The sequence below is a fragment of the Fringilla coelebs genome (genome assembly GCF_963513975.1).
Source record: "Fringilla coelebs genome assembly, chromosome: 3".
Classification (NCBI taxonomy): domain Eukaryota; kingdom Metazoa; phylum Chordata; class Aves; order Passeriformes; family Fringillidae; genus Fringilla; species Fringilla coelebs.
Genome location: NC_140030.1, coordinates 47288850 through 47300114, shown reverse-complemented (window position 1 = coordinate 47300114; position 11265 = coordinate 47288850).

The window sequence follows — 11265 nt, the reverse complement described above, 5'->3', positions numbered from 1 at the left end:
ATGTAATCCCCTCAAATACACAGCAGTTTGTGGCACTGTCTTTCCTGGATACAAGCACAGCAATGTGCAGGAGTTTTTATCAGTGACCTATGGATTGGTAACATATTAAAAATAAAAAACATGGTGGGAATTGAGCATGACACTGTAGATGCATGAGCATGCCTTTCTTTTTTAAATGTTACCCTAGGGGCTTCAGGAGGATATTAATGTGAAAAGGTTAGTCATGTAGGTTAAGTATCTTAGCTGAGCCAGGGCTCCAAATAAAGATGGGCAGGTCTAGTAACAGGAATGGAGCCACACCAGTCTGTACTGGAGTTATATCATGAAGGAAAATTTTGTTATTAATATTAGATTGGAATAGCTTACTATCCAACTTCATATCAAATATATGAAGATATTCAAATATTGTTTCTTTGTATTGTATCCAAGCTTAGCTTAATCCTGAAAGGCTCCTGAAATTGTATTTAAATGTTACTCTATCAAGCAGATTCAGGACACTCACAGAAAACTTGTGACTCTGTCTTTCCTAGGCCCTTTGATATTTGTGCATTTGTTTTAAACATATTTATACAAAGTACAGAATGATAGTAGAATGATTTTAAAGACATCTGTGGCCAGCCTTTTAAAATAAACTATTAGCATAGTATCAATACAAATAATCTCAGAATTATCTTAATTTAATCCCAATGGCTGTAGTTCAACAGATCGACATGATTAAATCATAAAATTATAAAAAGGCTTGGGTTGGAAGGGGCCTTAAAGATCATCTAGTTCCAACCCCCTGCCATGGGCCGGGACACCTTCCACTGGACCAGGCTGCTCAGAGCCCCATCCAGCCTGGCATTGAATACTATACCAGAGATATGGCATCAACAATTTCCCTGAGCAACTTACTCAACTGATTAGCCGTGCTCATAGTAAAGAATTTCTTCCCAAGGTCTAATCTAAACCTACTCTCTTTCAATTTGAAACCACTCCTCCTTCTTCTGTCACTACAAGCTCTTTTAAAAAGTCCTTCTCCATCTTTCTTGTAGGTTCCATTCAGGTACTAAAAGGTAGCAAGAAGTCACCCCAAACCCAGGCCGAACAAACTTAATTCTCTCAGCTTTTAGGAGAGGATAGGAGAGGTCCTCCATCCCTCTAAACATATAGGTGACCCTCTTTGGGACATCTCCCTCCTTCCTGTGCTGGGAAGCCCAGAGCTGGGTGCTCCACTCCAGGTGGGGTCTCAGTTCAGCAGGGCAGAGGGACAAAATCTCCTCCTCCACCCTGCTGGCCACACTGCTTTGGATGCAGCCCAGGATGCAATTGGATTGCCAGCTCATGTCCAGTCTCTGCTCCACCAGCCCCCCCAAGTCCTTCTCAGCAGGGCTGCTCTCGATCTGTTCATTCCCCAGCCCAACTTGAACTGACCTAAATATCATCAACCCAAATGTACACTCCTCCATTCCTCCATTTTTTCCTGCCTGTCTCTGGTTTATTTTATTTTTCCATTATTCTCCAACAGCTTGGTTTGGGTCTTCTCCACAGAAATGCAATAAAATATTCAAAGTGCTACTGTCAAACACCAAAATTCTAACCATTTGCACTATGTAATGAAAGCAAAGAAAAAGCCTATTTAGATCCTGAAGATATTACAGGGGTTTTTTTTCAACATGTAATGAAATCACAGTTTTCCTTTTTTTTTTTTTTTGGTCAGCATTCTTTTTCTGCTAATGATAAAGAAGTCAATAAGCATCCCAGGGAGTTTACAGTCTAAAAATTCAATATATAACTCCAAGTTAACATGCCCTGCCTATTACATACACGTATTTGTGTTTGGCAACCCCTCCTTTCTCTCTGAGCAGGTAATGTGCTCTTTGATCATCCATGCCCGGGATACAAACTCTCATGTCCAGCTGGGTGTTTATTAATACATGAAGAACATGATGAATACAGCTTTACTGCTTCCAGGCCTGGAATAGACCCAGGACTACAATGCCTAAATTTCCAGAGAGCTTTGAGTAAAAGACTCTGCTGGATCCAAGTTTTATCTGTGTACAAGCTTAAGTTGACGATCAAGAGTGCTAGAGAATAGCCTGAGTCATGCCAGCCCAGCACAGAAGCAGGCTTCCTTGCAGGAGTATTTCTGTATCATCTGCAATGGACCCTGATGTACTGGTTTTATCCATTGTTTTCCATTGTACAACACAGCTAAGCCTTCCCCTGCCCTGGATTATCAAGATGAAGGAAGCAGTGCGAGCCCTATGCAGTTTGCATGATCATATTCCAGACACACTACAGGACTGATGAGGTATAGTTTTCCCTGCTGTTCAGCACCACAGCCAAAAACCTAATCCAAAGTCTTAATAAATCAGTGGGTAACTTTTTGTTGACTTTAAATTGAAGCCTAATAACAGAGCCAGAGAAATGCTTCTCTAACTTATAAATGAGAGGTATGTCCTCTGAGTCAAAGCAGATGTTTCTAAGAGATTAATTGCCCTGATCAGTAAATTCCACAGTAAGCAGATACTATTTAATGGCTGCAGAGGATGCTTTGGGAATCAGTCCTTCTGGATCAATTGGAGCACTGTCTAAAAAGTAGTGTCATCAGTTTTGAGCTTGAATTTTATTGACAATTGAATGTTTATCAATAGGAACAACTATTTGTATTATCTCTTTAGTACAAATAACCTACAAGTGAAGCAGATTAATAGTAGTCAATTACAAAGTCATTTTAAAGTAAAATTGCAAGTAACGTGTTAGCCCCTAAGAGACCATCTCTAAGCTAACATGTGTGGAAAACATAATTACTTTATTTTGTCTTTCAGCATTAACATCAATTTATATCTCTGGAGAGAGTAACTCAAATATCTTACTTACAAGGAGGAGAGTAAGAGAAGTTATGAACATTTTGAGGTCAATGAAAAGTCTTCCTTTTTTTCTTTTTGTCTTATCCTTAATTTGCAGTCATAAAGAAACACACTGCATTAAAATATAATTTGTTGCATTTGTTGCCTATTTTTGCAGATTTTTCAGGAATATGTGACGATGCAATTCAGAATATTACTAAGGGGAATAATTAGGCAACAAAAACTGGTTAATTCAGTCAGATGTTCTGACTCTGGGGGCTGTTATCCTGAATCATGCACAGCTCTGAGTGACAGAGGAGCACAGTGTCCCCTTAGGCACCTGGGACACAGACCCACCCTTGGCTTCACCAGGAGTCAGTCTGGCTCTGCTTGGCTCACTTGGGGCAATGTAACACTTTAATGCTTGGTGAGCCCCTGCTGAGGCTGCCAGTAACACCAACCCCTATTCTTACCAGGGCTGGCCCCAGCACAGGACCCTTCTGACACCCAGAGGAAGAGAGCAAGGATGGTGGCTCTGCTTGGAATAAGTCCGGAAGAAAGTCTGCTAGGTATGAAATTTGTAAAGGAAAATATCCCTTCATCCCCTGGATTTAATGCATGCTAGTTAGCACCCTCTGCAACTGAGACGTGTCTGAGCTAAGAATAATATTTCCGAAGGTCACCAGGCAGCACTGACACCAGATTGCACTGACAGGAGTCCATGAGACACCACACTTCAGCTAACACACCTGTACAGCATTCCTGCTGTACAGATGTGCACCAGTAATCTGTGACCTGTACAATTCAAAACCAGCCAAGTACAAGTTGATAGTATAACTCTCACAAAAAAATTGTTCATGTTCAGTAAGAACATCAGAAGAAGCATATAGCACTAGAAGTATATGGAATGAGAAGTAGAAGAAAAGAAAAACAAAATGAAATCCTGTCCAAGAAGGTTCTCAGAGTTGTCTCAGAATAAAAAGGCATAGAAGATAAAAGGCTCACACTTCTTTACATTTGTGAAGTTAATCTGTAGGCTATAAATCTTTTCTAAGCTATCTTTATGCTATTCCAGGCATAAAAACTGGTTTTATATTTTTTGTAAAGTTTTATGCTTCATGATAAGCATGCCCGAAAGCTCATATTTTTGAAGTTGAATTAGAGCCAGTTCAGAAAAATTAATATCCTGCTATACTATTATAAGAAGACGTTGGACTGCTACAGACATACAGGACTTTATCCCTTTGTGCACATCAGTCCCGTTTCCTGCATGTAGACATCCCATGGATGTCTAGAGATCTGTTTGGTCAGCACCAGCAAAGCAAGGATTAAGGGCTTTATCTCAGTCTCCATGGCATCCTATATATTTTGAAGAAATTTTGTCATAGCAAGAGGAAACTGAAACCCACAAAGGTGATTTGTGTATGATGTGATCAACTCTGCAACTGGGATACTCCTTTGCCTTGTGTAAATCTCTTTCCCATACACAGAAGGTTTGGCCTGGTAATTGACATTAGATTTCCTACATTAATTTGGCTGAATGCTTCCTTTGGATCCGTATTTTTGAGGCACACCCACCACTGCTGTACTGCAAAAGAAAATTTCCTAAATAGCATTAGTCCTCAAAATGTTTCTAGCCAGCAAGCAGCTGAATTGACAACTCCCAAACTATTCTGTACAGAGGCACATCCAGCTATATTTTAGATATTCCATGAAATATCATTTGAAAGCTGATCAACATGAGATGATACAGTCCATTTCATGAGATAGGTCATGATGCTACTTTTAAGAATTGCTTCTTCAATGAATAAAAGGCCTATGAATTTTCTAATCATACTGCAATTACCTTTAACACAAGCAAGGTTAAGATAAAAGAGAAATAGAGTGTATTTATCAAATTAAAAAAATACTGCAACTCTTTAGAAAGAGATAGATGCATGTACATATCTACAACTTAGAAAATCTTCAAAGTTCCCTCTCTCTGTAGTGTGCAGTTGGAAAGCTGATGAGATTCTTTGTGGTGTCATCAGTATCATTCTATGCAAATCTTAACTCCTTACCTTATCTCACAGAAGGTCAGATTTGCTGGCTTCTCTTCCTTTTCACGGTCCAAAATGTTTTCTAGGGTGAGTTGAAATGCAAGACCAGCTCCCTCTTCTACTCTTGCAGGACTTCTTGTTGATAACTACCAACAGGAGGTAGTTTCAAAATTCTGTCCCCAAACTATTGCTGGACTCCTGCTTTGGAAATACTAATATTCTTTGGGCATGCTCAGACAAAGTCATCTTTTGCCTCAAAACTGAATAGAATATGCTAATGACTATGACCTGCAAAGAGAGGTACTTCATTATTCAAATGCCAAAGCGGAGCCTTTACCAAAAACTTATATTTTCATATAAATATGCAATTTGATTATTGATTATTATGTCTTAGGCAAATATATTACCAAAATTATCAAAGGCAAATCATTATTGGACTTCTTTAGTAGATATAATTGTAACGAATTGTTTCAGAATATTAATGGATATTAGGTTTACTAAGTCCTAATCTTGTTATGCTAAGACGTGTTTGGTTTCTCCATATTGCAACAAGGAATCTCTCCATTCTCCTCCTATACCTTCTCTTGAGTAACTTCTTTGTTTATAGCCTTTCTACAAATTAATATTTGTTGAGATAAATGCAGTTCTTTGCCTTCTAATTCTGAGAATTTCCATGCAAACAACTTCAAATATATCTTGCTTGTTAGGGTATCCAATGTTTCTAAATACCCTACATGGGGCATTCAGGGGATACTTAAACCTACAAGAGAATATAGTTGCTTACTTAACTATGAAAAATGTTTAGGTAATGAGAGGAATATATGCTTTGAGGATAGCTGGAAAGAAATGACAGCTATTGTAAGTGTGTGGTATGTGTATAGGCTTGCAGTAAAACATAGTGCTAAAGGAAATAGTAAAATCAGCACCACCCAGTCAACTGGATGATGAAAACACAGCTTCTGCCAACACAGATCCAGCAGACCTGTTAAAAGATAAATCAAGTTCATAATGAAGTCACCAGATTATAATCTCAATTAAATTTTGGATAAGGTATTTAAGTAGATGTGTGATGAGGTCATAGGAAGAAATGTAAGAGATTGTAAGAAAAAGCTGGGTTTTGAAAGACACAGTGGAGACTGTGCTGACATTGAAAATAGAATATGCAGAATTCACATCAGCAGAATGTGATGGGGACTGACTGGGTATATCACCCTTTCTCTCAGTGTGGAAATAAATACAAATGCAACATGACTGACCAGCACACTGAACTATAAATAATGATGACATTTCAATGCTCTACTTAGATATCCCATGGATATGCTTCTATCAGGCACAGCTACATAGAAAAAGAAGTATATTGGTTCACAGAAGATTTTTTTTTTTTTAATTGCTAGTATAAGGTTTGGGGTGTTTTTTCTGAATCAAGTCTTTGATTAAGGTAGAAATGGAATCTGAATAATTTTGCTTTTGACAAACAATATCTACCTTCCAAGTTTCTCTTTCTCACATGTAAAATGCCAAATGAACTTGAATTCAGCACAAAGAGTATTAAAGTCCTGCAGAAATCCTAGAATAGTTCCTTTCCCTTTTCAGTGCAGTAAAAGTTTTAGAAAACTTTTTAAAATTTCCTTGTAATATAAATATTTTGTCAGGAATTAAAATTCTTAATTAATAAAAAAGTTTTGAAAGTCACCCTTTAAAAAAATACTAGGCACCATGAAGTGTCCCAGGGATACTAAACCTTCTTAAGTGACAAAATAAACAACTTGTAATTAGCCCCAAACCTTTCAGAAACACAGGTGATTTGTCAGGTCTGTTCATACAACTGGGCCTGTGTGAGGCTGGCCTTTGGGACACAGACTTTCAGGTCACCGAGCAATTAAAATGTTGTGTAGTCCAAATTTCATTAGGTTTCAGGGAGAGGAAAAGCCCATGGGGAACAAAGGAGACTCAGGACCCACCACTGGAAATGGTGAACAGGATAAAAAGGAGTTGGTCATGGCTGGTAAGGAGTAAAAATAAGCATTTAATTTATACCAAGAGTTATCATTAGTCTTTCACTTTATTTTCTTAAGTCAAGGACTAGGCTCACTTCTGGCAATAATTGTTGAAAAAACACTTAGAATTGTTAAGCTTGGAAAAGCCCTCTAAGATCAAAGAGTCCAAGCATTAACTGGCAGTACTGTGTGCATTGCTGGACCATGTCCCCAAGCACAGTGAAGATGCAACTAGGAAATGTTGTCACTCTCCTTGCATGAAGTAGTGGTGCACAGGTATTTTCATACTGCAAATTTCTTGTTGGGAACCTCTGACATTCACCTGCATTCTGTTTCAGGCAGCTAGCAGACACACATCTGTGTGGGAAGCTGAGGAGGGCAGGGGGAAGAGGAGGGGACATTTGAAAATGGAAAAAAAACCCTACTCCTGAAACTCATAAAGAAAATTCTGTGTCTTAAGCTTGCAAGATGTCAGTCATTAAATGGCCCCATTGTCTTTATACTATTTCTTCAATGCTTACTGCCTTCAGAGAGCAACAGTGTTAGGAAGAAGGGTAGCAGGAAAATCTGATGGGGCTTTAAGTCCTCTCTCCCAGACAGCCCTCCCTACTACATGCATTTCAATTTCAGCTTTAAATACTAAATGTTTGCATTTCACCACATTTTTGTTAGCTATTTAAATATTATTGTCATTGAGAATTAGTAAAATAAACCCTGTCTAGACAATTTCCCTTGATACAATCTTATATTGCATAAAGAAAAAAAAGTCATTGCTTTATGTGGAGACTGTTTTTCTAATAATTGATGGTTTACCTTTGGAAATTAATATTTTAGAAACAAGATTTGAGGGCATCTAGGGGTTGTAAAATCTAGTGGTGACACACCACAATGTTTAACAGCTTTATGTACTCTGTCTTACATTTAAAGGCACTAAAGCACATCCCTGCAAGACCATAATGCACACCCTGTCATGTCTTATCTTTTAATTAGGTCACCTAGTCTGCCCACCTTTTAAGTGCAATGGTTAAAATATATTTCCGCCATTTCTCCAGACTGCTTTTAAAATTCCCAAAGAAAGATTCTTCCACTAGTTTGGTTTTTTTGGTTTTGTTTTTTTTTTTTTTTTTTTTAATGAGGAGTGTTTTATACTTCAATAAAACACTCCTCATTTAAAATTATTTATTTTTTTATTTATTAATATCAGTCAACTAAAGTATTTCTTTTCTGCCTGATTTCACATCTCCTTATCAGTTCTCTATCTCCTGTATAAGTCTCTCTGGTTTTGGCAAATACATGCATATTTATACAGAAATTTAAAACTGAATGAAAAAAATGGTCACTTCCTTTTTCATCTAGAGCTTTATTTTAAATAAAAAATTCTGGAAGCTTTAAACAGTATGCATGTCCTGGTCTTATTTTAACTACAATCGAAATTTCAGTATGGATCACGAGCCTTCTCTCATCCACATCCTAACCCGAAGGGCCCCCAAAGATGGCACTTTTCAGTTATGGAACACCTAGAGAAAAGTGAAATATTTCTTCTTCATGGGGCATTGGCCCCATGAAGAAGAAATATTAAACTTAAAAGACCTCCACAAAGATCTGTTGAAACTCATTTTGTTTGGACTGGCTTTTCTTTAAAGTATGGGGAGAAGAAGACACATTTTGCACAGAGCTCAGTACCTGAAATATACGCCTGGAAACTGGGAAGAAGCTGGGATGCAAGCTTTCTGGAGACTAAAGGGATTTTGATAGACATCTCCTATCCCCCAAGAACTAACATTTGATACACCATTAAATGTCAGTTTCTCCACTGTTCCCACAAAAGTCGTGTAACTGAGCAAAAAGGAATGCAAGGATTAGGAACCTAGAGAGACGGGAAGGAGGAGATATCCTGGAGCCATAACCTAGCGGTAGATTAATATGCAGAAGGCAGCAGAAGAGGAATCCTGGGTTCTGATTTCAAAGCTGGGTTTCACCAAGTGTCTTTTTTGCACACGACATATAACTGATCTCCAAAGTAGCACTGGAATTTAGTATTTCCCCTTAAGTGTGTTACAGACAGCCGTTCTAGGTGGAAATCTGCATTCCTTCCATTAGGAGTAAGATTTCTGGCTTCTGTTCCCTCTACTCTTTAAGTACTTTACCCCATCAGTGCAGGCTACAATGCAGAATAAAGGAATGCACAATACAGTTCTGCTACAGGAGGTTTTTGTCAGAATAAATCAGGCTTATAAGACCGTTTGAGAGTTTCTCTCTTATGATTGATTATCAGGGCAATCAAGGAGCTGCTTGGCTTAAATAGAAAATAATAACCCATGGTTACAAAAGCTGTTTGATGAATAAAAACTATAAACTGCCTGGTACTTAACTTCCTTTTCAGTTCATAATGTAGTTTCAGGACTTATAAACAGTTTTATCTCTGATTTAAGGGCAGTAGTTCATGCATTCTCTAATCAGTAGTTTCCATTTGTTATTTTCATTTAATATACTGTCCTCTTGTGTCTCTTTCCCTTGCTTTAAGGTTTGCAATACTTAAGAAGTTCAGGGAAGATCTGGAGTCTTCGCAAGACTCCTTTACAGGCTGATACACAAGCATATAACATAGTCTGCTAAGTGCAAAACATTTCCTTTCCACTTTTCAGTGGAGTAACAACTTTGCACACAGCTCATATTTGCACAAATAGTCATGTAGGAAAGTGAAGTGATGTAAAATTCATAAAGGAACACAAATCTCACTGCACACTAACTTTTCTGTGTTGACAAAACCTCATGCAAAGTTTAAAGACAAAATAGAGAGGTGCACTGAATTTCTTCCAGGTAGGGCAAGTGTATCTAAAGTATTAGCTAGACAATATAAAGTCAAGTGTTTATGGAAAAAAAGAGACATTTTTTGTTTGTGTTCAAAAATTCAATAAAAACTTATTTCATTCTTTAACAACTGTATTTCAGACACAAACCCTTCATTATAGGAAATAGCACGGAGAAGTGTTTTGACTGAATAAATTTTCTGAGCATGTGAATTGAATCAATTTTTGCAATTTCAGGCCATTCACTGAAAAGCAGTTTAAGACTCCAAGGGAGCACTACAGCAAAACATTCAGACTGAGCTCTTTGAAATTGGTTAAAGGCTACTTCAAATTCATTTCTTCAGCTACATTTTAGAAAGCATGTTTTCACAGGGTAAATTCAATTTCCAGTTGAACTGCTGAATTGATTACATGTCTTATTGCATCATACCAAAAGTTTATTGTAATCCCAAAGTTCCCAAAAAATATAACAGCAACTATTTAAAAAGCTACAATAATGGTATCTAGTCCATTTATGCAATCTTGAAAATTTGACAAGAGAAAAGTACTCTTGTCTATCTCAGACCTTTTATCTTGTTATTTAATTTAGTTCCATTAGTTGCACTGTTATGAAGAGCAGTAAATATCACTTCCAGTTTACAATGTTGGGTTTTGCTGTCATCATTTTGCTGTCTCTCCCTTTGATACTTTTTTCCATACTGAAAAATATTAGTGTATTCCTCTGTCCCTTTACAGAAGCTACCTGTCACCTTTCCATGTACCTTTCCCCATTCCTTTGCTCGTTCTCTGTGAGAGGAAAAGTGCAGAACCAACATTTTGGGGCACTGAGCATATGTCAATTTTCATGAAGATACAAAGCTATTTTCTGTTTTGGTTTGATTCTTTTTTCCTTCCCTAGCTGTTTCCACCTTTCTGTAACCTCCCTGGCTGGCACCAGGCATGAAGCTGGCATTGGCACAAAGCTGTCCACAGTAACTACTAATTCCTTCTTCCAGCTGGAAACAGCCAATCATTAAGTAGGCAGAACTACAGTGTTTTATTCCCATGCAACTAATTCTGACCGTATCAATATGATTTTCATCTCCCATTTTGTTGGCCAAGAATCTGATAACGAAAGAATCCTCCAATATTTTGTCAGCTTTAGTTTAGTCCACCCTAAGTCTTCATTCGAAAGAAGCAGAAAGATTAATAACATTTTGGAAGGGGATAATTTGGAAAGCAACAACTAGAATCTAGAATAAGAGTAAATATGGTACATTTTTGATGTTCCAAAATGCAAACTGGGAAGTTAAGACCAGCAATTTCTAATTGTAAAATGTTTGGATCACAACACTTCATTCCAAGGCCCTTTCTGGTAAGCATTCCTAGCAGTTTCCACTGAACAGCTGTTCCCAGCAAAGAACTTCACCTGGAAGTTGCTAACTATTGGATGCAACATTCAGCTGCAAGAGCTCCTACTGAACAATGATATTTCCTCTGAAGTCTCACACCATCAATCATCATCCACACTGTTTTGATTAGATTCACTGTACAATGTTGCCCAGTTTTGCAGGGCATTTTTTGAAAAATTACACAGACTAGACATTAT